At 39.8% G+C, this 23,794-nt stretch overlaps 1 protein-coding gene across 3 annotated transcripts in view; it reads left to right on the top strand.

The window, feature by feature from the left end:
• Window positions 1-20,993: 20,993 nt before the first annotated feature.
• RGS6 (regulator of G protein signaling 6) overlaps window positions 20,994-23,794 on the top strand; it is a 629,792-nt gene continuing 626,991 nt past the window's right edge. For 2 of the 3 annotated variants that reach the window (XM_037832376.1, XM_037832375.1), the window contains exon 1: window positions 20,998-21,470. The gene's annotated coding sequence lies outside the window, so the exon portion shown is untranslated. Of the gene's footprint in view, window positions 21,471-23,794 lie in introns of all 3 variants that reach the window. The other variant, XM_037832377.1, reaches the window with a different exon arrangement.

Below are 23,794 nucleotides of genomic sequence, written 5' to 3'. Positions count from 1 at the left end.
GATAGATGCCTGTGAGTTTTCTGGGTGCATTTTGAGCCGGCAGTAGCTGTTTTGGCCATTGTTATTGCACTGTACAGCTGGACCTCCCCCATCTTAACAGCACCCAGTGTCCATGCCACCCCGTGGAGCCTATGACTTGGGGGGCCCTACCTCACCCTCAGTTTCAGGGTGGGATTACGTCAATCAGCACTTTCTGTAGTCATTGGTTCAGGGGTAGGCATGTAACTGAAATGGTCTAAAAAGCAAAGCATGAATTTCGGGATTGTTTTGCTTGGAATGCTGGCAGACACACTCTCTCCTTTATAATACATATATTTATATATTTTAACTAGAGAAGTTATAGGTTTACAGAACAATCATGCAGAAAATACGGAGTTCCCGTACAGTGACCCCCCATTCTAACACTTTGCTTTTTAGTATGGTAACTTTGTTACAATTGATGAAAGAATATTATTATAATTGTACTATTAACTATAGTCTGTTTAACATTAGGCATCACTGTGTACAGTCCTATGTTTTTTTAAATGTTTATTCTAGTAACATATACAACCCAAAATTTCCTTCTTTAACCACATTTTAATATATAATTCAGTGGTGGTGTTAATTACATTCACAATGTTGTGCTACCATCATCATCATCCATTACCAAAACTTTTCCAGCACTCCAAACAGAAATTCTGTATCAATTAAACACTAACTCTCCACTCCTTATCTCCAATCTTGCCTCTGGTAACCTGTATTCTAGATTCTGACTGTGTGAGTTTGCTTATTGTGGCTATTTCATTTCATATGATATGAAATACAGTATTTGACCTTTTGTGGCTGGCTTATTTCACTGAACATGATGACTACAAGATTCATCATTGTTGTCTCATGTGTCAGAACTTCGTTTCTTTTAATGGCTGAATAATACTCCATTGTATGTATGTACCACATTTTGTTTATCCATTGATAGGTTGATGGATACTTGGGTCGCTTCCATCTTTTCACACTTTCTCCTTTGGTAATGTGTAGATGTGAATTGTTACTTACACTATGGAAGGCAAGGTAGAAAGAATAAAAACAAAACAAAAAAACATGAAAAGAAAATGCTGTCAAACCAGGCCTGAGGCCTGGACCTTCCAATCACCTTAGCCAAGAAATCTCTTCATTGTTGATTGAGTTTTCTGTTAGCAGTGACATAAATGGTCCAAGTTGATGAAAAGGTTAACCCTTTGTCTCCACAGGCTGAGGAAGAAGCTGCCTCCAAGAAATTTTAGTAAATAGGCTTATCTGCTTTGTAAGTCTAGGTTTTTCAAGGCAAATATGTTTTATTGTCCCCCAAAAGGCAGGCATAGTGACTCCTTTGTGTTTTGAGGGTTAGAAAGAAAATTATCCTGTTTTCAGCATTGATTCCCAGTATGAAGCCACAGGCCAGGTAGACAGCAATTGTTTGGGAATTGTGTTGGTTTAAATCTATTATGTCCCCCACAAAAGCCATGTTCTTTAATGCAATCTTGTGGGGGCAGACTTATTAGTCTTTTGATTAGGGTGGGATGTTTGATTAGGTTGTTTCCATGGAGACCCACCCAACTGTAGGCGGGACCTTTTGATTAGATCATTTCCATGAAAATGTTACCCCACCCATTCAGGGTGGGTCTTAATTAGATCACTGTAATCCTTTAAGAGAGACAATTTGGAGAGAAGCTAAGAGCCAACACAGACCCAGATGCTTGGAGACACTTGGAGATGCTTGGAAATGCAGACAGAAAGATGTTTGGAGATGCTAAGCTAAGAGATGAAGCCCCAAGTTTGCCCTGGAGAAGCTAAGAGATGACCCCCAGACACTTAGATGCACAGTAACTGAAGGAGCTAAGAGAAACAGAGGCCCAGAGACATTTTGGAGAAATCCATTTTGTAACCAGAACCTGGGAGCAAAGGACCAGCAGACACTGGCCACGTGCCTTCCCAGCTGACAGAGGTGTTCTGGATGCTACTGGCCTTTTTTCAGTGAAGGTATGCTCTTGTTGATGCCTTAGTTTGGACACTTTTATGGCCTTATAACTGTAAACGTGTAACCAAATAAATCCCCTTTATAAAAGCCAACCTATTTCTGGTATTTTGTGTAACGTGGCAGCTCAAGCAAACTGGAGCAAGAATTCTCCAGAGGCTGAGGCTGTGTCCACTTAGACAATACCCCTGAGGTTTGGGGTCTCTGAGGGGACTGGCCAAGTAGGTGCCCAAAATGACTGAACAATTAGGGTGTCAAGGCAGGGGTAACTACGACAGACTGGCCCAGGGAGGCACCTGCTGATCCAGTCGGGGAGCTGTGACGAAGCTCTGCTGTTTCTGGGTTAGTAGTGCAGGGCAAAGGGTGGAGGTCCTGTGCTCCATAGCCACTCCTGGGTTTTATTCAATTCAGAGTTCCAGGACATGGGCCAAAGTCACTTAACTGGAACCTCCAGGTACAGCCTGGAGATAGGCATTTTAAGAAGTGCCCTGGTCGATTCTTATGCGGATATCATTTGAGAATCCATGCCTTAGAGTGTGTGGAAGGCTAAGCTGAGGAAACTCAATTCATTTGTCTCCAACCAGATAGGAGAATTGCTGAGAACTGGTGGCAAGAAAGCCCAGGGTCAGGGTTCTAGCAGATCCAATTTTAAGTCATCTCCTTGGGCCATGCACTCATGAGTAAGGCTGGTCTAAGATCATGGGACAGGATGGATCTTAAAATAGTTTAGAGTCAAGATATAATGCTTCTAGTATTAGGACCACCTTAGTGTTGCCAAAGATTTTAGAATATTCTCCTAACTTTTGGATTGCCCTGCCAGCTTGGACTGGGTGGGGATATGGGGTGATGGGCATTAGGGCCCAATACTGTCAGAGCTCCCAGGTCTCAGTTGGTGTTACATGGCCCACATTACAGACCTCAGCACAGAGTGAGTGGCCGTCAGATGCCACACTCCCTCTTACCCTGATGCTGTCTTTTATAGCACCCAGGAGTACAGCAGGGAAAAGATTTTCACTGCCAATGTTTACAAATGAAGGCTGGAGCACTGACTTTCCAAGGTCAAGCAACAGGAAGTTTGGGGAGATGGGAAGCCCAGTGGTTTTCTAACTGTGGCCCAAGGAGCCCCCGGGGTTAGGAGAAGTCACAGTCTGGGCTACAGACCCCCATGTGTTCTTGCCTAGATGTAGACCGAAGACTTCCTTTTTCTATTGATATTTTAGTCCTGAGTATACTTCAGCCGGAAAAGCAACACAAAACAACAGCAAAAACTTTGGAGAGTGCCAGTGTGTTAGGAAGTTCTGGAAACAGAACTCAGTCCCATCCCAGCTGTCTGTCATCTTTTGGCAGTGCAACCTTGAGCATTATAATCCAGGAATTCTAACTTGAGTGTTGGACTTGTCTTGTCCATGATAAGCCCCTCAAACATAAGACCAATTTGGAGAAGCCCTTTAATTGTTATGAGTTTTTATCCTGGTGGTTCTTAGATTTTCAGCTTGAGTTTATCTTCTTTGGAAAACACTTTCATATTAATCAACACTGAAATTAAAGGATGTGGCTGCACTTAACATTTTCAAGCTAGTTTCTACTTGCTATATTAAATCAGTTGCTAAATCTTGACCCTATGACAGGATTAGCCAATAGATTCCTTCTTGTAATTTAACCTAATTTTAGAGGTCCCCAAGAGAATAAAAATGCATTGTCTATTGGAATTGGGATTTTACTGTGGAAATTATTGACTTCTTTGAGAAGAAAGAGGTGCAAACAGAGATACAGTTTACCCCCAAATAATTTTGTGCTCCATTTGAATTGATCCGGTAGTTAAAAAAATGTCTCCTGCTTAAAAATACTTCCTCAGTATAAACATTTGTGTGTATATTTTCTTAAAACTTGGTCTTTTTCCATTACGAGAAATGGTTTTCATTCCTGGTATGCAATCCTGTTAGCCTATCATCTTCAAACCAAACCACTCTAATAATTTCCTTAGGGATAAGGTTTACTCTTCATTTTAGTTGTTTGTTCCATTTGATTGATAACATGATTTTACTACATTCTAAGATATACATTTAATAGAAAAAACAAATATGATTTATGGTAAGCAGGAAGGGAGCTGAGTTACTATGAAAAAAGGTTTGTTTGGAACATTCCTGAGCTGTATAAAACATGGTTCCTGGGTAGTTATATTTAAAGTGTTCAAATAATCCTCCCCTCCTTGGTTAGAGAAAAATTTTTCTTTTTCCTGAGAAAGTGATGCTCCCAACCGAACCATATATTATCTGCACCAGTGATGGGGTAAACAGAAAAGAGAAAAGGGTCATGTGCCTGGAGAGGCTTGGGGAACTCCAGATAGGGAGTGGATTCTGTCATCTGTGGCTCCATAAATGCTCCCAAGTGGCTCCCAACTTCCCCACAGCTTGCTGAACATAGCCTCAGAAGGGGAAAAGAACAAGGTCAATAGTTTTCTAGAGTAAGAGCATATGGGGACTAGGGCAGGGTTTTCTCTATTACTCCTACTTTAGGAGTCCTAAAATTATAGTGTGCATCAATCATCTGAATTATCCAGAGAGCTTGTTAAATCACTGATTGTCAACTCCCATTCCCAGAGTTTCTGATTCAATAGTTCTGGGGGTAAGAAACATGCATTTTAGCTTGCTTGTCAACTATTTGTGTGTGGGTATGTGTGTGTGTGTGTGCACATGCGCATGTGTTAGGTTTAATATGCAGATGAGTGGGCAATTAGTTAACATTTGAAATATCCTAGCCAGGAATGCCTGCTCTTGGGGTAGGTAGTCCATAGAGATGCTCATCTAAATCCTACACATGAGTCTACTACAAGCAGCTTTGACTATCTTAATATCCAATCAACATCAGATGATTTGTTGAATAGCATAATGCACATTAGAAATGATTTCTCTTTGGTGAAATGGGTGGGATTCAAGATATGTGGGTAGGCTAGAAATATTACACAGACAGCTATGCTTGCATGAACAGGGTACATTAATTGAATGAGCCCAGAAGCTAGGGCACTTTGGACTTGTAACCTAGGCTTAGGGAAATTGACAACATCTGTTAACTCAGACCCAGGTGGTTTGATCCATTGCCCATATGGCTGAGAAGGTAAGCCTGAAGTACTAATTCATCTGTGCCAATGGTTAACGTACTCAAGGCAGCCCAGCAGCATTCTCATCCAGACCAAAAAATTTAAGATTTAGCCTTGGTTGCCATTATGTTTGCAATTTGCTCTTGAATGCTCATGTTACCTATGAATGTTGAGAGTTGTAGTGAAATGTTGAGAGTCAGGATGGAAGGAAAAACCCAAAACCGAAAAAGTGAGGGTGGGGACTAGTGGGGAGGGCTGAGGGTTGAGTGAATATGATCAATCTGAAGTCTACTAAAGAGAAAGGCATAGGACATAAAGATTTTATCTGAAAAAGAAGCCTTGAATGGAGAGAAATAGGATTAATAAAGGATATTAGGTTCATTGAAAAGAACTCAAAAACCTTTCTGTAGTTTTTTCTTCCTAATTGAAAAAGAGCAACTTTGGACAACCACCCTTGCAATAAGCATTTCTGATTAGGGTATTTTAAATGCTAATTAACTCCTGCTTATGTATATATTAAGGCTAATGTATACACATATTTTTCCGAAATGCAGTTAAAATGAAATTTCTGATGTTGAAGCAGGAGCCTTCAGAAAAAGGGCTTTCTACACCAAGTCCAACCTGGAATCATGGGAGACCCCTATAATATGCCATAGCCCCTTCTGCAACAGGGTGGTCCAAGAGCTGGTGGGGGAGCATGGGTGTGTGCAGTGTGTGAGCAGAGGAGTCGTGGCTCTTGTTTGGAGGGGAAGGCCCATAGGCTTGTTTCAGGATATTGTATATGTGCATGTGTGAATTTTAATGCATATTGTATATAGTTGGGAGGATTCTTCAAAGCTATTTTTAAAATTTTTATTTTGAATACTTTCAAACTTACAGGACTGTCACAAAAATAATACAATCTCCATACAGAGAGTACCAACATACCTCTTCCCCTGCAGATATCCAGATCCACCAATTTTAACATTTTACCACATTTATATCATTCTATCTATTCATCCATCTATCTATCTATATATTCATTTTCTGCACACTTAAGTGTAGGTTTTATTCATCATTCTCCTTGAACACTTAATACTGATGTCCATTTCTGGAAAAAAAAAGTCTATTCACTTATATTGATTATATTCTTAAGTATAGTTATCAAGTCCAAGAAATTTAACATTGCTATAAAGCTTACAATCTATATTCCAATTTTTCATATGTCCCAATAACTCCCTTTCAACCTTTTTTCCCTCCCTTGCTATATCCTATCCAGGATCATGTACTGCATCTAATTATCATTGTCTCTTTAGTTACTCTTTTTGAAAACATTGTGGGAACATATGTGCAATATAAATTTTCCCATGCCAACCACTCCCAAGTACATCATTTGATGAGATTCATCACATTCACAATACTGTGGTATCCTCAACATCTTCCATTACTTAATCTTTCCTCTTACATAAACATGGGATATAGACATTGGTCATATAGAAATAAATGTTTGGGGTTAATTGAGCATCTTGATATGTATATTCATGTCTTTTGTTAAATTTGGGAAGTTTTTAGCTATTATTTCTTTGAATATTCTCTCTGCCCCTTTCTTTCTTTCTAGAACTACCACAATGTATATATTGGTGCCCTTGATCATATCCCATAGGTTCCTAAGGCTCTTGTTCACTTTTCTTCATCCCTTCTTCTTTCTGCCCCTCAGACTGCATAATTTCAATTATGTTATCTTACAGTTTTCTAATTCTTTCTTCTGCCAGCAACAATCTTCTTTTGAACCCCTCTAGGGAATTTCAAATTTTTGTTACTGTAGTCTTCAGCTCTGCTCAATTCCTTTTCATAATTTCCATCTTTTTATTGATACTCTCTTTGCATTCATCTAACATTTCCTGATTTCCTTTAGTTCTTGTCTATGTTTTCTTTTAGTTCTTTAATCATATTTAGAACCTGTTTTTAAAGCCTTTGTCTGGTAGTTACAGGTATGGTCCTTCTCATTGATGTTTTCTAATATTTTAATCCTCTCCTTTGCCTGGGCTATCACTTCTTGTTTCTTGATAAGTTTAAAACCTTTTGTTGAAACCCAGACATTTTGAATGCATTAATGCTGAAATTTAGACTCAGCTGGTGTTATGATAGAGCTTTCCTTTAATACCAGAAGGTAATAAAAAAAAAAAAAAGGAAAGAAAAGAAAACACTTTCTCAGTCTTTGCAGATTAATATGTACTAGAGCTCTCCTTCAGGGTTTATCCGTACAATGAGTTTAGAGAATAGCTCCAGGCCAAAGCATAGGAACTCTGTGATCCTTTCTGGGCATGTACCTTGTGCATGCACATTTGGCTCTAAGAATTCCCCCATTACATATTTACAAATGTCCTCTCTTCTCTAGGAAACAGCTTCCTCATGGTCCTGGCCACTGCACTGTAAGTGCTACAGCCAGCAATCCCTTGCCCCAGATAGTACAACTTGACTACTCTCCCACAGTGTTCTGGCACAGAGCTCTATAAGCCACCTTACACATGCAGGGCTAGTTTGGGGACAGCAATTTCCCCAGGCCACCGCCAGACAGATTAGGCCAAGCAGACATGCTTCCTGTATGTTCAAGAGGCATACTCTGCTTCCTCTGGAACAGGGCCCAGAGATCCTTGTACTGGAACATGGGCCAGCTCTGCATGGAGGTGGTGAAAGGTAGGGGAATTTTCAGTTCAGGGTGGCATGAAATCTACTGCTTTTAAGTAGTCTTTTTTTTTTTTTTTTTTTAATTTGGACCTTGCCCTGTTACTACAGTCCTTTAACTGTTTTCTAGAGCTTTGTGAAAGATGTTTCTGCCTGTTCTAGCTGGTTGTTCAAAGCTTCTATGGGGGGTTCTTCAAAGCTTTTTACATTGCTTTGCTATATGTAAACACTGCCATTGCCACAGGAAATTCTCTTAAGTTCCATGACTGGCATTCTTTAAGGAATAAATCATGGAAGCTTACAACTTTCAAAATATTCTATGCTCTTAAAATATTTTTAAATTTGGAATAATTTTAGATTTATGGAAAAGTTACAAAGATAGTACAGACTGTTCCCATATACCCGCCACCCAGCTTTCCCTAATGTGAATGTTTTACGTAACCACAGTACATTTGTCAAAACTAAGAAATGAACACAGGTGCAATACTATGAACCAAACTACAGACTTCATTTGAATTTCACTGGCTTTTCTGCTAATGTCCTTTTTCTGTTCCAGATCCAGTTCAGGGTTCTGATGCATTTAGTCATAATGTTCCCTTGATCTCCTCCAGTCTGTATTAGTTTCTGTATTTCTTTGTTTGTAATGACCTTGGACAGTTTTGAAGAGTACTGGTCAGGTATTTTGTAGAATGTACCATGTTCTTTTTGTTTGCTACAGAAGTCGATGTGATGGGAAGTCAACCAGGTGGAACCTAGACTCTATAACTCTCAAAATTCCATTTCAGAAAGCCCATTGTAAATCTTGCTGGTGCTTACCTGCTGTGGGTTCCTATATTAATGCTTTCCTGACACCCCCACTCCCACCATGAATAGATGTCTTGACAGGAACTAAGAGCCAAAAAGCCCTTTTCTAAAAGCCTCCACCAGACTTTCCAGTCTCAGAGTTATGGAATTGCTGATTCCATAACTGATATGGAATTGCCATGATTAGCTTAGTCTAATCAAGATCCCTGCTAGTGGAAGCAGGAATAGGGTCATTTTTCCCCAAGTCATGGCCACCAGAAGGAAGGAGAAGAAGGCAACAAAGAAAAAGGCAGGAGTGGAAAGGGGTTAGGGAATGGGGATGGGGTAGGGAATATATTTGGTAGATGACAAATAGTGTCTGTTACAGGGTCTATTTATATATTCTTTTTGTCAGTAAAGTTCAAATGGGTCATGAGATGGGTCTCTTTCCTCCTAGAGAGATAGTATAGCAGAGTTGTGATACTTATCAGAAGATAACTGGTATGGATAAATAAATTTTGGTATAGCAATACAATGAAACACAACTACTCAACAATAAAAACGAATGAACTACTGACACATGCAACATCATGGATGAGTCTCAAAGGCATTATCCCAAGTAAAAGAAGCTTGGCACAAAAGACTGCATACTATATGATTCCATTCATATTCTAGAAAAGGCAAAACCACAGGGACAGAAAACAGATCAGTGGTTGCCAGGGGCTGGGGATGGGGAAAGGTGATTGTTTAAAAAGGGAAATGAGGAAACTATTGGGGACCATGAAAAAGAATTAAAGAGAAAGCTTTCTACAGATTAAAGACTTGGGTGTTGGATGAAGGTGTGAGAAGGGATAAAAGGACATTGCAAGAAACCTTCACTTTGAGCCCAGGATGCAGTTCAATTGTCTTGAGAAACAGGGTGATTTGCCCAGGGTTTGGTTTGGGCAAATGGCACCACTTCATTTCTATGTTCTTTAGAATATCAATGAGGAATTAGCAAACAAAAAACTCCCAAGAGGGATGGGAATATTCTGTGAGTCAAGCTCAGGTTCTTAAATACCCATAAAAGGCCTTAAATTAATTAAAAATGGATCTCTTCAAGAAGAAAGCTTTGCCATTTTTAATGGGGGAGGGGGTGTTATGAGTTCAATGTCAGTGTCCCTATTCTGGGCTTTTTGTATTATATATCACTGAGACTTTGGGTAAAGTTAGTAACAGATGGATTTTGCTTCAGTGAGGGACCCTTCTTGCCAAAGTACTTATCCTGCTTATTTACTGTGGTCCTAACCAAGCAAGCCTGTTAATTATGATAAACTGTGGGAATCCCAGCACCTAGCAAGAAAGGTACAGGGGTTGAGGTGTGGAATAGCTATTTTTGTTAAGGGGACCTCTCCAGCCCTTCAAGTCACATCACATAAGCAGCTGCCTATTCTGTGACAATTCTGACTACAAAATCCTGGAGGTGAGAGCCTGAAATCGTGCCTAGGAGGTGCTCACAAGGAACAAATTTATCTGATGAAGACGTTTGGTCCAAATGATTTATGTGGACAGTGTCCCATGGTTATTTTGGGCCTGGTGTAGACTTTTTCAAGCTTGTTATTGTTGATGTAAATTTTCTCCCATGTGCACTGGTTGTGTATATCATATCTCTGCATCCTGATTATTAAATACTGGGCCTCTGCAAATATGCAGTCCACTCTGACATAACATTTCTTCTGAGTCTCAAAACATCACCATTCCTAAATGTCCTCATATAGATTGTGGTGGTGAATGCATAATTATGTGATTATACCAGGAATTATTGATTGTTTACTTAGGATGGATTGTATGGTGTGTGAATCAAACTGTTTAAAAATTAAACAGAGTGGTACAAGTGCTGGAGAAAATGTGGAGAGAGGGATGTACCTATTCACTGTTGGTGGGGAAGTAGAATGGTGCAGCCCATCTGGAGGGCAGTGTGGTGGTTACACAGGAAGCTAAGCATGGGTTTTCCATATGGTCCTGGAACCCTGTTATTGGGTATACACTTGGAAGAACTGAGAGCAGGGACATGAATGGATATTTGCACACTGGTGTTTATGGTGGCAGTATTCATGATATTCTATGGGTGGGAGGTGGCCTAAAGCTATACTGACTGATAAATGGAACAGTGAACTGTGGTGTATACATACAATGGAATATTGAGTGGCTGCAAGAAGGAATGAAGTTGTGAGGTATGCAACTGGGTGAATGGACCTTGAGGACAGTATGAGTGAAATAAGCCAAAACAAAAAGACAAACATTATAACACCTCACTAATATGGACTAACTATAATGTGTAAACTCTGAGAATTTAATCTGAGAGCATAGATTATTAGGGGAAGCCTTATTGTAAAGTTCCTAGATTGTAAGCTCTTAAAGCAGTCACATCTATTCATGAAGCCTAAAGTTATTTCTAAATTCTGAGATGCTGAGCTGTTTGTGTATAATCTGGTTGGTCCCTGGGACTTCAGGTATCTGTGTGACACCTGAGACTCAGAGCCAGAGTTTGGCAGCTATGAATGTCAGCAATACCGCATACATCAACTTAAAGAAACTGAAAAAGAGATCAGACTTCAATTAGAGATATGCGCGAAATGGACTTGGTTAAGACTAAGGTAAATCAGACTGAAGCATAAAGGATGATATTGATTGTGTTTTAAAACTTCAACTTATGTGTGAGACAAAAGGAAGAAAAGTTTATTTGATGCAAAATCTATATTTTCTGTACCACACTATATAATTTTATCTTGTATGGTCAGTGTTCTAGTTTGCTAATGCTGCGGAATGCAAAACACCAGAGACGGATTGGCTTTTATAAAAAGGGGGTTTATTTGGCTACACAGTTACAGTCTTAAGGCCACAAAGCATCCAATGTAACACATCAGTAATGGGGTACCTTCACTGGAGGATGGCCAATGGCGTCCGGAAAACCTCTGTTAGCTGGGAAGACACGTGGCTGGTGTCTGCTCCAAAGTTCTGGTTTCAAAATGGCTTTCTCTCTAGCAAGCTTGCTCCTCTTCAGAACATCACTCACAGCTGCACTGAGTTCCTTCTCTTTGAGTCAGCTCATTTATATGGCTCCACTGATCAAGGCCTACCCAGAATGGGTGGGGCCATGCCTCCATGGGAATATCTCATCAGAGTCATCACCCACAGCTGGGTGGGGCAATTCCAAGCAAATCTAATCAGCACCAAAACATCTGCCCCACAAGACTACATCAAAGATAATGGCATTTGGGGGACACAATACATTCAAACTGACACAGTCAGTTTATTCACATACCATAATTACATGGAATCTTGAATAGGGAGTGAGATCTGGTTGGTTTGTACAGGTTAGCATAAAGTCCTGCTACATCCCAGAGTAATTTGGGCAGAGAATAAAAAGTATTTGTAAAGCCCTCTTGAAGGACTGGGGAAAAATGTAGAAATATTAAACTTCCCCACCTGGGGAATTTCTGATATTCTCACAAGCACTGGGGACTAAAAGTTTAGTAGGCTGAGCCTTTGATCTTGGGGCTTGCCCTTATGAAGCTCGTTACTGCAAAGGGGAGGCTAAGACTACTTATAATTATGCCTAAGAGTCACCCCCAGAGAACCTCTTTTGTTGCTCAGATGTGGCTTCTCTCTCTTAAGCCAGCTTGGCATGTGGACTTTCTGCCTTCTCCCCTACATGGGACATGACTCCCAGTGCTGTAAATCTCCCTGGCAATGTGGGGCATGACTCCCAGGTATGAGCTTGGACCTGGCATTGTAGGATTGAGAAAGCCTTCTGAATCAAAAGGGGGAAGAGAAATTAAACAAAATTAAGTTTGAGTGGCTGAGAGATCTCAAGTGGAGTCTGGAGGTCATTCTGGAAGTTATTCTTATGCATTATATGGATATCCCTTTTTAGTTTTCAGTGCTTTAGAATAGCTAGAAGGAAATATCTGAGACTGTTGAACTGCAACACAGTATCCTTGATTCTTAAATACAAATGTATAACTATATAGTTTATACAGTGTGACTACGTGATTGTGAAAACCTTGTGGCTCACCCTCCCTTTACCCAGTGTATGATCAGATGAGTATAAAAACGGGGACAAAAAGCAAATGAATAATGGGAGAGGGGTATGGGATGTTTTGGGTGTTCTTTTTTTTCTTTTCTTTTTCTTTTTCTTTTTTGGAGTAATGAAAATGTTCAAAATTTGAAAGTGGTGATGAATGCACAACTATATAATGATACTACGAACAAATGATTGTACACTTTGGATGATTGTATGGTATATGAATATATCTCAATAAAACTGTATAAAAAACCACAAAACCTTGCCATTCCAGGACCATGGTATAAAAACAGTCATTCCCAGACACATGATTTTCAGAACCATAGATCAAGTGCTAAAATGTCATTGTACTGGAATGAGAAAAATATCCATTTCAAGCCGTAATCCGCTTACCTGTCGCAGATCCCTCCTGAGAAGATTATATCATTTGTGGTAACAGAAATACTGGGCATCATATGAAGGAAGCACCCCACAGGCCACAGGCTACAAATTCTTGTGAAAAAAGCAGATTCTTGGGTCCATCACTAGAAAAATTTTGATTCAGCACATCCGAGGTGGAACTCAAGAATCTTTATTGCCAGGTTTTAATAAGCACTTCAGGTCCTACTGATGCTGTAGGCTGTTCTTTGAGAAAAACCTTTTTCCTAAGTATCTAATCAGGAAATTTATATTCTTCCAGGATTTAACAGGAGGCAAAACTGGCCCAGAATACTTTCTGCTTTTATTGCCAAAGTGCAAAGAAAACAGCCCTTAGCTCTCAGAAAAAAGAAAAAGTGCATTAAATAGTAAGGAAAAGAAAATGTGGGAGGTTGAGAAAAAGCAGCACCAGCTCTCCAGTGCCACAAGTGAACAGTCCTGGGAAATGGGCTACATGATGCCAAACTCATTATCTTTCCTGGATCAATTGCCATGGAGGCATGGACCAAATGGATTGACACTCTAACAATATTTTCATACCTTCACCTGCCAATGTAGTTACTGAAACTGAATTGCCAGCCCATTTCCCTTTATCTCTTCAATTTGTGACTCAGTTTGAGAGCTATACCACAATCAAATCTGTTACACATTTTCCTGCAACTCTTCACTTGCTAATGAAGTGATCAAAAGATTCAGGATTTTACCAATAAATGAATTTCATTTTATAATTTAGATGAGTTTCAGGAAAGATCCTTGTATGGAACATGCTCTTAATAAGTAATTGCTGAGTGAATGAATGAAATGTTGGGTTGAATCGCATTAACATACATATTCACAACGTTGTAGAGCAAATCATATTTTCAGAACAGCTAACAGAGAGTTGACTGTTAAAGGAAACCCCCAAGATGAACACATTTGAAAAGTGAGTTTTGTTGTTTTTTGGGGGTGGGGGTGGGGGTGGGTAAGGAGAACATTATACCATAGCGTATCTTAAAAAATCTTTTATTTTGAAATCATTTTAAATTTACATAAAAGTTGCAAAAATGGTTCAATACCCTTTATCCAATTGCTAACATTTCTGAACCATCTGAGAGTAAGATGCAGATGTGATGCCCTATTACCTCTTAATACTTCAGTTTGTACTTCCTAAAAACATACTGCATATGTACTACATTATATACCACATACCTAGAGTATATTTTTTACATAAGGAAATAATAATGATCCAACTTAATCACCTAATCCACAGAGTCCATTGAAATTTTACTGATTATACCATTATTGTCATTTATAGAACTCAGATCCAATTCAAGATTACCTGTTTATGTAGTTGTCATGTCCCTTTAGTCTCCTTCAATCTGAAACAGTCTTTACTTTCGTGACCTTGACATTTGTCAAGGGTACAGGCCAGTTACTTTGAATTTCCCTCTATTTGGGTTTGTCTGCTATTTCTTTGTGCCTTATATGCCTAACAAGTGATGCTATATTCTTCACAATGCATCATAGTAGGACACAACATAAGGTTGATTTGTCCTGTTATTGGTTTTTATTTATATGAACATTTACCAGTTGATTAAGATGGTATCTCCCAGGATTACAGCTGTAAAGTTAATAATGAATATGTTGTACTCATTAATTACTAAGTAGTGAATGAACATTTTTAAGGAGCTACTTTGAGATTATTTAAATAAATATCCTGTTCTCATTAAACTGTTAACATCCATTGATAATTCTGGCCTGAATCAATTATTATGTTGATGGTTGCCAAATGGTGATTTTTTTCTAAATCCATCTTTCCTTGATCATCTGTTAGTTGCATTCTACTTTAAAGCAGAGCTCTCCCTTCTCCCCCATATCTCTCTGTCAGCATGTACTCATGGATTCTTATTTTACTCAAAGGGGTTACAATCTGCTACTCTGTTCATTTATTTTGATGCTTAAATTGTCCTAGATTTGGCCAGTAGCTTCTGTATTCTTTTGACACATCTCCATATTTCATGGAGAACTTTCTGACTTGCCTGCACAAGTTATTCCAGGTTCTACTGCTACAGCAAGGAGCCATGGGTTTTTTTGGTGGAGAATGGTATTTAGAAACCAAGGTTTAAGGGCTAGGTGTGCTCATTCTTAGTGGAGAGTCATTGCTTATAGGCTCTCTCAGTGGACAGATCTGGGAAATATATGATCATATACACACTCATATACACATACACATCTTTATTTATCTATCTGTCTATATATCTAAATTAAAAACCATGAGTTCACATGAATACCTCTAATTTCAGGCCATATCACTGGGCTTATTCTAGACTTTCTCCTTTTTATATTTGTAACTCCATTCTCTGACAGCAAGAAACCCAGTTACTGATATCCTAAGGTCTTTACTTATTTGCTCAATACCCCAGTATGTAAATCAATCTCTTGGTTCATGTTAGCAGGAAATGTGTATCTATTAAGTTGGTCATTTTTATCATCATCACATGCACACATATATGAAATCTGATATTTTCCATGCATATCTAAATTTTTTATTATATGTAAGTTAAAATATGTATATAACTATTTTGATATATGTGTCTGGGTGTATACACAGACACTGTAGTACACTTGTCTGCTTGTGTACTGTACTGTCACCATTAGACAGGGAAGCAAAGGATCATTCTTTCATCCTTTTTTAGTGCTTAGCAGAGTTCTAATACCACAGGTGCTAATTATTTTCCATGGGATGAGTGAATGAATGAATCAAGCAAACAATGTAGAATGATGGGAGAAGGGAGACCTTAAATTTCAACCTCTGGATCCACATGGATTGAGAAAGTCCACATAATCCATCCTTAAGACAGTTAGGTATTTTATTTCAAGTTTTATTTTTTTCTGGTGACACAATTCAAGTTAGAGATAAATATTTAACTTTGATATTTGCACACAAATCCAAGGTTACCCTCCAACATCAACAATCTTGTAATATTTACAAGATTTAAAAAAAAAATCATTAGAGAAGCTGTGGGTTTACAGAACAGCCATACATAAAATACAGGATTCCCATTTACTACCCTGTTATTAACACCGTGCATTGGTGTGGTACATTTCTTACAATTGATAAAGCAAAGTTTTATAATTGTACTATTAACTGTAGTCCATGGTTTAATTTAGGGTTCACTTTTTGTGTAATGCAGTTCCATGGGTTTTTAAAAAATTATTGTTACCATTTACACAACCTAATATTTCCCCTTTTAACCACATTCCTATATATATACATTAGTCCTGTTAATTACATTCACAAAGTTGTGCTACCATTACCATCATCCATTACTGAAACATTTCCATCATTCCAAATACAAACTCTGTATATTTTAAGCCTTAATTCCCTATTCCCTACCCTTATCTCTGCTGCTGGTAAACTGTATTCTGGTTTCTGACTTTATAAATTTGCTTATTCTAATTATTTCACTCAACATGATGTCTTCAAGGTTCATCCATGTTGTCACATGACTCTGAACTGCATTTCTTTTTATGGCTGAATAATATCCCATTGTATGTATGTAACACATTTTGTTTATCCATTCATTGGTTGATAGACACTTGATTTGCTTCTTGGCAATATAAATAATGCCACTATGGACAACCATATGCAAATATCTGTTTGAGTGAGTCCTTGCTTTCAATTCTTTTGGGTATATACCTAGAAGTGGGATTGCTGGGTCATATGTTAATTCTATACTTGACTTTTTGGGGAACAGCCAAACTGTCTTCCACAGAAGCTGAATCATTTTACATTCCCACCAGCAGTGAATGAGTGTTCCTATTTCCCCACATAAATGGGACCTCATTTCCACATAAAATTATAATTTTGTAATTACAATTGTAATTTTTGTAATTTTCTGCTTTTTTAATAGAAGCCATTCTAGTGGGTGTGAAATGATATCTCATTGTGGTTTTGAGTTACATTTCCCTGATGGCTCATGATCTTGAACATCTTTTCATGTGCCTTCTGGGCCATTTGTATATCTTCTTTGGAGATATATCTTTTCAAGACTTTTGCCCATTTTTAAATTGGGTTGTCTTTTTGCTGTTAATTTAAAGGATTTCTTTGTATGCTTTGGATATTAAACCTTTATTGGCCATGTGGTTTCCAAATATTTTCTTCCATTCTGTAGGTTGTCATTTTACTTTCAAGGTAAAGTCCTTTGAGGTGCAAAAGTTTTACATTTTGATAAGGTCCCATTTATTATTATTATTATTATTATTTGTGGCTTGTGCTTTTGAAGTAATATAGCTACTCTAGCTCTCTTTTGTTTACTACTTGCATGGTATATTTTTTTCCATCCTTTCACTTTCAACCTACTTGTGTCTTTGAATATAAGATGAGTCTCTTGCAGACAGCGTATAGTTGGGTCATGCTTTTTAAATCCATTTCACCAGTCTCTGACTTTTAACTGGAGAGTTTAATCCGTTTACATTTAAAGTCACTACTGATAGTGCAGGACTTTCTTCCGGCATTTTCAAGTCTTATACCTTTTTTGTTTCTCAGTTCTTCCATTAATGCCTTCCTTTGTATTTATTTGATTTTGTGTATTGTACTACATTGAGTGCCTTCTCATTTATATTTGGATATATTTTTCATATATGTTCCTTGTGATTTCCATGGGGCTAAAATTTAACATCCTAAATATATAACAATCATATTTACTTGGATAACAACTTGATTTCAATAGCACACATATTCAGTCTTCCTATACCCCTCTATCCCCTATCTTTTTTGTACTGCTTACCATTTACATCTTTGTGCACTGCATGCCCATAACCATAGCATTATTACTTTTTATGCATTTGCATTTTGGCACCGGTAGAAAGTAAGAAGTGGAGTTACATATCAAACAATACAATACAATAGTAATGGCACTTACAATTACCCAAATGGTTAGCTTTACTGCAGGTCTTTATTTCTTTATGTGGCTTTGAACCACTACTAATATCCTTTCCTTTCAGTCTGAAGAACTCCCTTTAGCATTGCCTGTAGAGCAGGTGTAGTGATAATGAACTCTCTCACCTTTTGTTTATCCAAGAATGTCTTAATCTCTCCCTCATTTTTGAGAGTCTTGCCAGATATAAAATCCTTGGCTGGCTATTGTTTTCCTTCAGCATGTTAAGTATTTCAACCCACTGCCTTCCTGCCTCCATGGTTTCTGATGAGAAATCCGCACTCAATCTAATTGGGACTCCCTTGTATGTAACATTGTTGCTTTTCTCTTGCAGCTTTCAGAACTCTCTCCTTGTACTTGGAATTTGACAGTGTAATCAATATATGATGGATGTGTTTTTCTTCATGTTTATCCTGTTAGGTGTTCTCTGGGCTTCTTGGATGTGCATATTCATGTCTTTTGCTAAGTTTGGGAAATTTTCTGTCGTTATTTCTTTGAATATTCCTTTTGCCCCCTTATTTCCTTCTTCTGCTGGGAGCCCCATAATGTTTATATTGGTATGCTTGATGGTATCCGAGAGGTCTCTCAGGCAATTTTTCCTTTTTATATTTATTTTTCTTTCTGTTCCTCAGCCTGACTCATTTCAATTGTCTTGTCTTCGAATTCACTGATTCTTCCTCTGCCATCTCTAATCTGCTGTCAAAACCCTCCTGGGAATTTTTCATTTCATTTATTGTGGTCTTCACTTCCCAGAGTTCTGTTTGGTTCCTTTTGTAAATTTCTATCTCTTTATTAATATTCTCATATTTCTCATTCATTGTTTTCATGATATCCTTTAGTTCTTTCTCTGCATTGTCCTTCATTTCCTTGAACATTGTCAAGATCATTTTTTAAAAGCATTTGTTTGGCATGTCCACAGTCTGGTCTTCTTTGTTGGTGTTTTCTGAATTTTCTTCTTCCTTTGGATGGGGCCACCATTTCCTGTTTGTTTGTCTTGTACTTTTTTTGCACACTGTACATTTTAATATTTTTAAATGTTAACTCTGGGATTTGTTCTGAGATGTTTGTTTCTTGATTTTGTGACCAGCTAGTTATATGATAGATATTTTCTTGAGCGTCAGCTGTCCTATCAGGTATGTCTGCCCAAGGCAAAAGCAAAGTACAGGATTTTCCCTGTTTTTCTGGGCCTGTGTCTTATCTGGGGCTTGTACTTCTTAGTTGCTAGGGAGTTCTCCTGTTTATAGTAATTTGAATGTCCTCTCTATGTCCAGGAGACAGACCTTTCCTCTCTTCTGGGTGTTTAAAGCAGGTAATCCTCTCCCCCAGGCCGTCTGCTTGAATAGTTTTTTACACAGCTTTCATTGTTGTCTCAAGCTGCTTTCTCTGGGTGGTGAATTCTGAGAGTGGGGAATGCTGGAGAGGAATTTTCCAAGTCAGTCTTTCCCAGCCAGAACAAGGCCAGAGATCCACACAGAGGCACAGACCAGTTCCAGACTGCCCTGATGGAAGGGATTAGGAAGGTTTCTAGGAGCTTCTTTTATGGCTCCCCAAAGCCATGCTTTATTGACCTGCCCAGCAGATGCCCCCTTTGTTTTGTCCCCTGCAGCTTGGAGGAAGCTTAGTTATCTTTGAGTCTCCTCAGGGCCTTTGTCTGGGATAGGCTGGAACAGTGGCTTCTCTCCAGAGCCATGATCAGTGATGAGCTGTGAGCAACCCTGATCTTGGATAAGAGAATTTATGTGTCCCTTTCTGTCACCAACCAGCTATCCACAGACCTTATCCCACTGCTGCCTGTTTTGAGAGTGGGAGATGGGTGCTGTGCTAGACTGAGCAATTTCCTAGTCTTTCTCTTCCTTATCAGCTTCTTCCTCCCACTCTTCCTGAATGCTGTACATTGTTCTACTGGATTCTGGAGTTTGGAAGTAGTTGATTTAGACAGTTTCTGCCTGTTTAATAGTTGTTTGGTGGAGAGACTTAATCTGGAGCTTCTTACTCCACCATTTCCCCACAAATCCTCCCTCTCTCTCTCTCAAAAAAACCAAAACCAAACCAAAACAAAACAAAAAACAAAAAAACACACAAAATAATACGGTTAAAAATGTATACTTGATTGATTAGAAGGAAGTTCAAGGAAGTTAATGGTCAGTGAAGGAAAAGGGCAAGGCCAAAGAAACAGGGAAAAGATTTGGATTAAACTTATTGTTTTATTTTTTTTAACATAAAAAAACCTAAATATCAAATTTCAAAACTCCAACTTTAAAGTCAAAAGAAAAATAAATATAAAAAGGAAAAATTGCCTGAGAGACCTCTTGGATACCATCAAGCATACCAATATAAACATTATGGGGCTCCCAGCAGAAGAAAGAAAGAAGGGGGCAAAAGGAATATTCAAAGATTCTCATTTGTTTTTCGTGTTCAGCTTGTTTCTTCTTCCCCCAAGAGTATTTAAATAGTTAATTTGTCTTGAAAGTTCTTTTATAGTGTCCCAGAAAAGGCTAATCATAAAACACTCTAAATACAGAGTGAGGTGTAAATGCTGAATAAATAAAAATGACGAGGTTACATATTGTTACATACCGATCGCGGTGGCCCCTTTTAATTTAGAGGGCGCCAGCTACAGGTCAGAGAGGGCAAACCATTGTGGACCGGGAATCCCTAACTCAGCCTTGACGCCAGTCAAGTTTGCGACGCAGTCAGCTCTCGGAATTGACGGGATCAATTGCCGTGGTTGAGCCAGTCTCTCCGTTTGCTCGCCAGCAGTTAAAGTGACAGGAATATCTAGTTTTTTCTCTTCTTGGTACAAATCACGGTCTGCACGTTCTGCCGCGCTGGGAACAGGTGAGCCGGGCGGCGGCGCCCTTGGGACGCGCTCAGGTGCCTCGGCCCCACCTGGGCCGCCGGGCCTCTCCCTGCGCCGCGCGGGTCGGGTCCCAGGTGCCGGCGCCCAGGTGCGCCGGGCGCGGGGCTGCAGCTCCGTCCGGTCCCCGACAGCGGGCGCCGCTGCTGCAGCTCGCAGGCCGCCGAACCGAGCGGCTCCGTGAGTTGGGGCAGCTACTCCCGCTCGGCCCTGCTTGGCTGCGAGAGCTCCACCCGCGGCGCCTGGGTTCCACGCCGTGGGAGCCGGCAGCCGCGCGAACGCCGCGCCGAGGGGGCGGACCGACCTCCGCACAGCCCCGGGCGGAGAGAGGCGCGCGAGGGGCGAGAGCCCGGCGGCCCCAAAGCGTGCTGGAGACACCCCGAGCGCCCCGCGCCCTGGCACCATGCGACCCGCCGCGCTTCCTCGTCGGCCCCGGGCTGTGCTCTCCGCTCGCTGAACCCCTGCGCTCGCCACCACGGAAACTCCAAAAGAGAAGGCGAGACATTGGACAGCAGCGCCGAGACGGACTCCAGACTCCCCCTCCGCCCCGAAGAGGCTGCCGGCCCCTCGTTGCCCTGGCTTCCCTATCTCTATCATGAACCTGGCGCAAGCTTGGCTTTAGGAGAAATTGAGAAGCCGGAGGGGCGGGGAGCCGAGACAATTCTTTGGTTGCTAAGGTAATTGCAGTTGTGACAAAAACTGGCAGGAAACAAACGGGGGAGAAGAGGGTTTAAAACGGCCTTCCCTCTTCTCCCTCCACCTCCCACCTCCCTTTATATGTGCTGATTTCATCTCTCGGGTGTGGGTTCATGTCCATTTCAGATGCGTGACAGGTGCCTGCGTGTCTGTCTGTCTGCAGTTTGGGACTCTAGAGGCTCGAGCTTACATAAGTGGTTAGGCAAGCTGGCGTGCGGACTTGTGTGGGATGGGTGCAGGTCTGCGCGTAGATCACGCTCCTGGGTTTGTGTGTGTGAGCGCTCACCGACCGGGACTTGCGGGCAGAGGGGACTTGCCGTTAGCTATTTCCAGACTTCCGATTTTGTGATCGCAGGTAGGGCAGCTTTGACTTAAAAGCAGACATTCATTAACTTTTTCTTGCCCATTTGCGTTGTGGAAGAAAACGAGTTTCACTGGTGAGGCGTGTAGGGCAGGGGTGGATGGTGAGCTGTGATATTCAGGAACTGCTGGAGGAAGGGAAACCGTAGTATTCGCACCGAGAGGATGACAACTGAACCGGTTGCGAGAACGGGTCCGTGTTTACAGTCACTGTTAGGCTGCGTGAAAAGTGGCTCGGTGAGACGGGAAAAGTGACCCAGAAATTTAATTTTGTTCAGAATGAAAGCTGCTGTATTTCACTTTACTAATTTCATGGAGTGGGAAAGTTTTCTTTCTCCCTTTTTGAGAGGAGTGTCATTTCTGCGCTACATATTGAAGATATTTTGGTTCTTGTGTTTTGACTTGGAATTGTTCCCTCAGCATTTAGCAGTGCGTAGGAGCTGGAGAAGCAGGTAGTTTTCTAATCAATACCTTTTAGCAGTTCGAAAGTAAAACTGCAAAAATAAGCAGGATTAGATAAAACTTAACATTGGACCCTTTCTCTCCAGAGGGGGTGAGAGATGGAAGAATAAGAACTGGACTTTGTCAGAATGGAGTTAGAAATGGAGCTAGAAGTTTCTGTGTGTGGTCTGACAAAAAGGTGTTAGTCTTTAGGGAAACTGCTAGGTTTAGCTTAGTGCACTGACAACAAGGCTTCTGCAGAACAATTTTCATAGTCAGGTGGGTGATAATATGGAGTGGGGAATGGAGGTTTGGAGGGGAACTTTCTGTGAGTTGTTTATTTTTTATTCTTTCTTCTTATTAATAATTTGCAGTGGGCAGGATTGACTACCCTGTGAATGAGAGTAAGGAGAGTGCTGAGAGAAATTTGAGTCTTTAGAGAGATGCCTTTGTAAGAGAAATCTGGTATGTTGAGCAGCCAAAGCCAAGATAATAAATTCCTTCTGTTGAGTTTTCTGATACCATTATCAAGCTAAATTGTTGTGTAAATACTGTGATCTCATGTACTATAAACATATACCAACTATTACACACACACACACATACACATCCTATTCTCAATAACTTGCCCCTTCCTGAAAGTGTCTGTTAATTCTAGCAACATTAGCTACTCTGAGGTGTTTTGATGAAATGAGTATTCACTGGTGTTTTCTTTTCCATATTCATGACATTGGTTCTTAACTTGACTTCCCAGACTCCTTTAAGAAACTTCAATTAATGTGCACTGAATTTATATTGCTGAGAGTTGCAGTAAAACAATGCTAGTGTTTCTCTGAAGCAATAAATTGTCATATCAAATAAGAAATTACAACAGTGCTTTTGCAGCAGCAATGTCCCTTTAAATGACAGTCCTTTTGTATTTTATTTTTATTTTTTTGATTTGTAGAATAAGACATCCAACATAGATATATTTTTTTAAATGAGCAAATATTTCTTGAGAAAGAAGAAAAACTTTAGGATATTTAGGGACAATGAAATTTGCCATTAATTTTGGATGTCTTATGTTCCACAGTGGTAAAATTTTATATAAAAGCAGTATCTTTCTGATTCTTACCTGCCTGATCTTTTCCTATGCAGTTTGTACCCTGAACTTGTAAGACTTTTCCAGGAATTGCTGTACATTCTGTTTTGTGCCAGGGGTTAAATATCAGGGAGATATGAGTGAGGAAATGTGTGTCACATAAACATTTTTCAATGCTAGTGGAAAAAAAGATGTTCTTGGAGATCTCAGTACTAGGATTAGTTTTTCCTTTAGTTCCACTGTTAGCTTGTCTTAATTCATAGTGCTTTGAACCTAGGAAAGCATTTAACCTCTTCCTTTTCTGTGCCAGCTGAAAATGAATGTATCTACCCAATTTCATCTTCATTGTAACATATGGCATGATATAAATAATTACTATATACACACTATCCTGTGTTATGGAAAGAAATAGAATTACAAAAT

Source organism: Choloepus didactylus, chromosome 4, assembly GCF_015220235.1.
Source record: "Choloepus didactylus isolate mChoDid1 chromosome 4, mChoDid1.pri, whole genome shotgun sequence".
NCBI classification, from domain to species: Eukaryota; Metazoa; Chordata; class Mammalia; order Pilosa; family Megalonychidae; genus Choloepus; species Choloepus didactylus.
The sequence above is the reverse complement of the archived record's forward strand: the minus strand, read 5'-3'. Positions and strand labels throughout refer to the sequence as shown.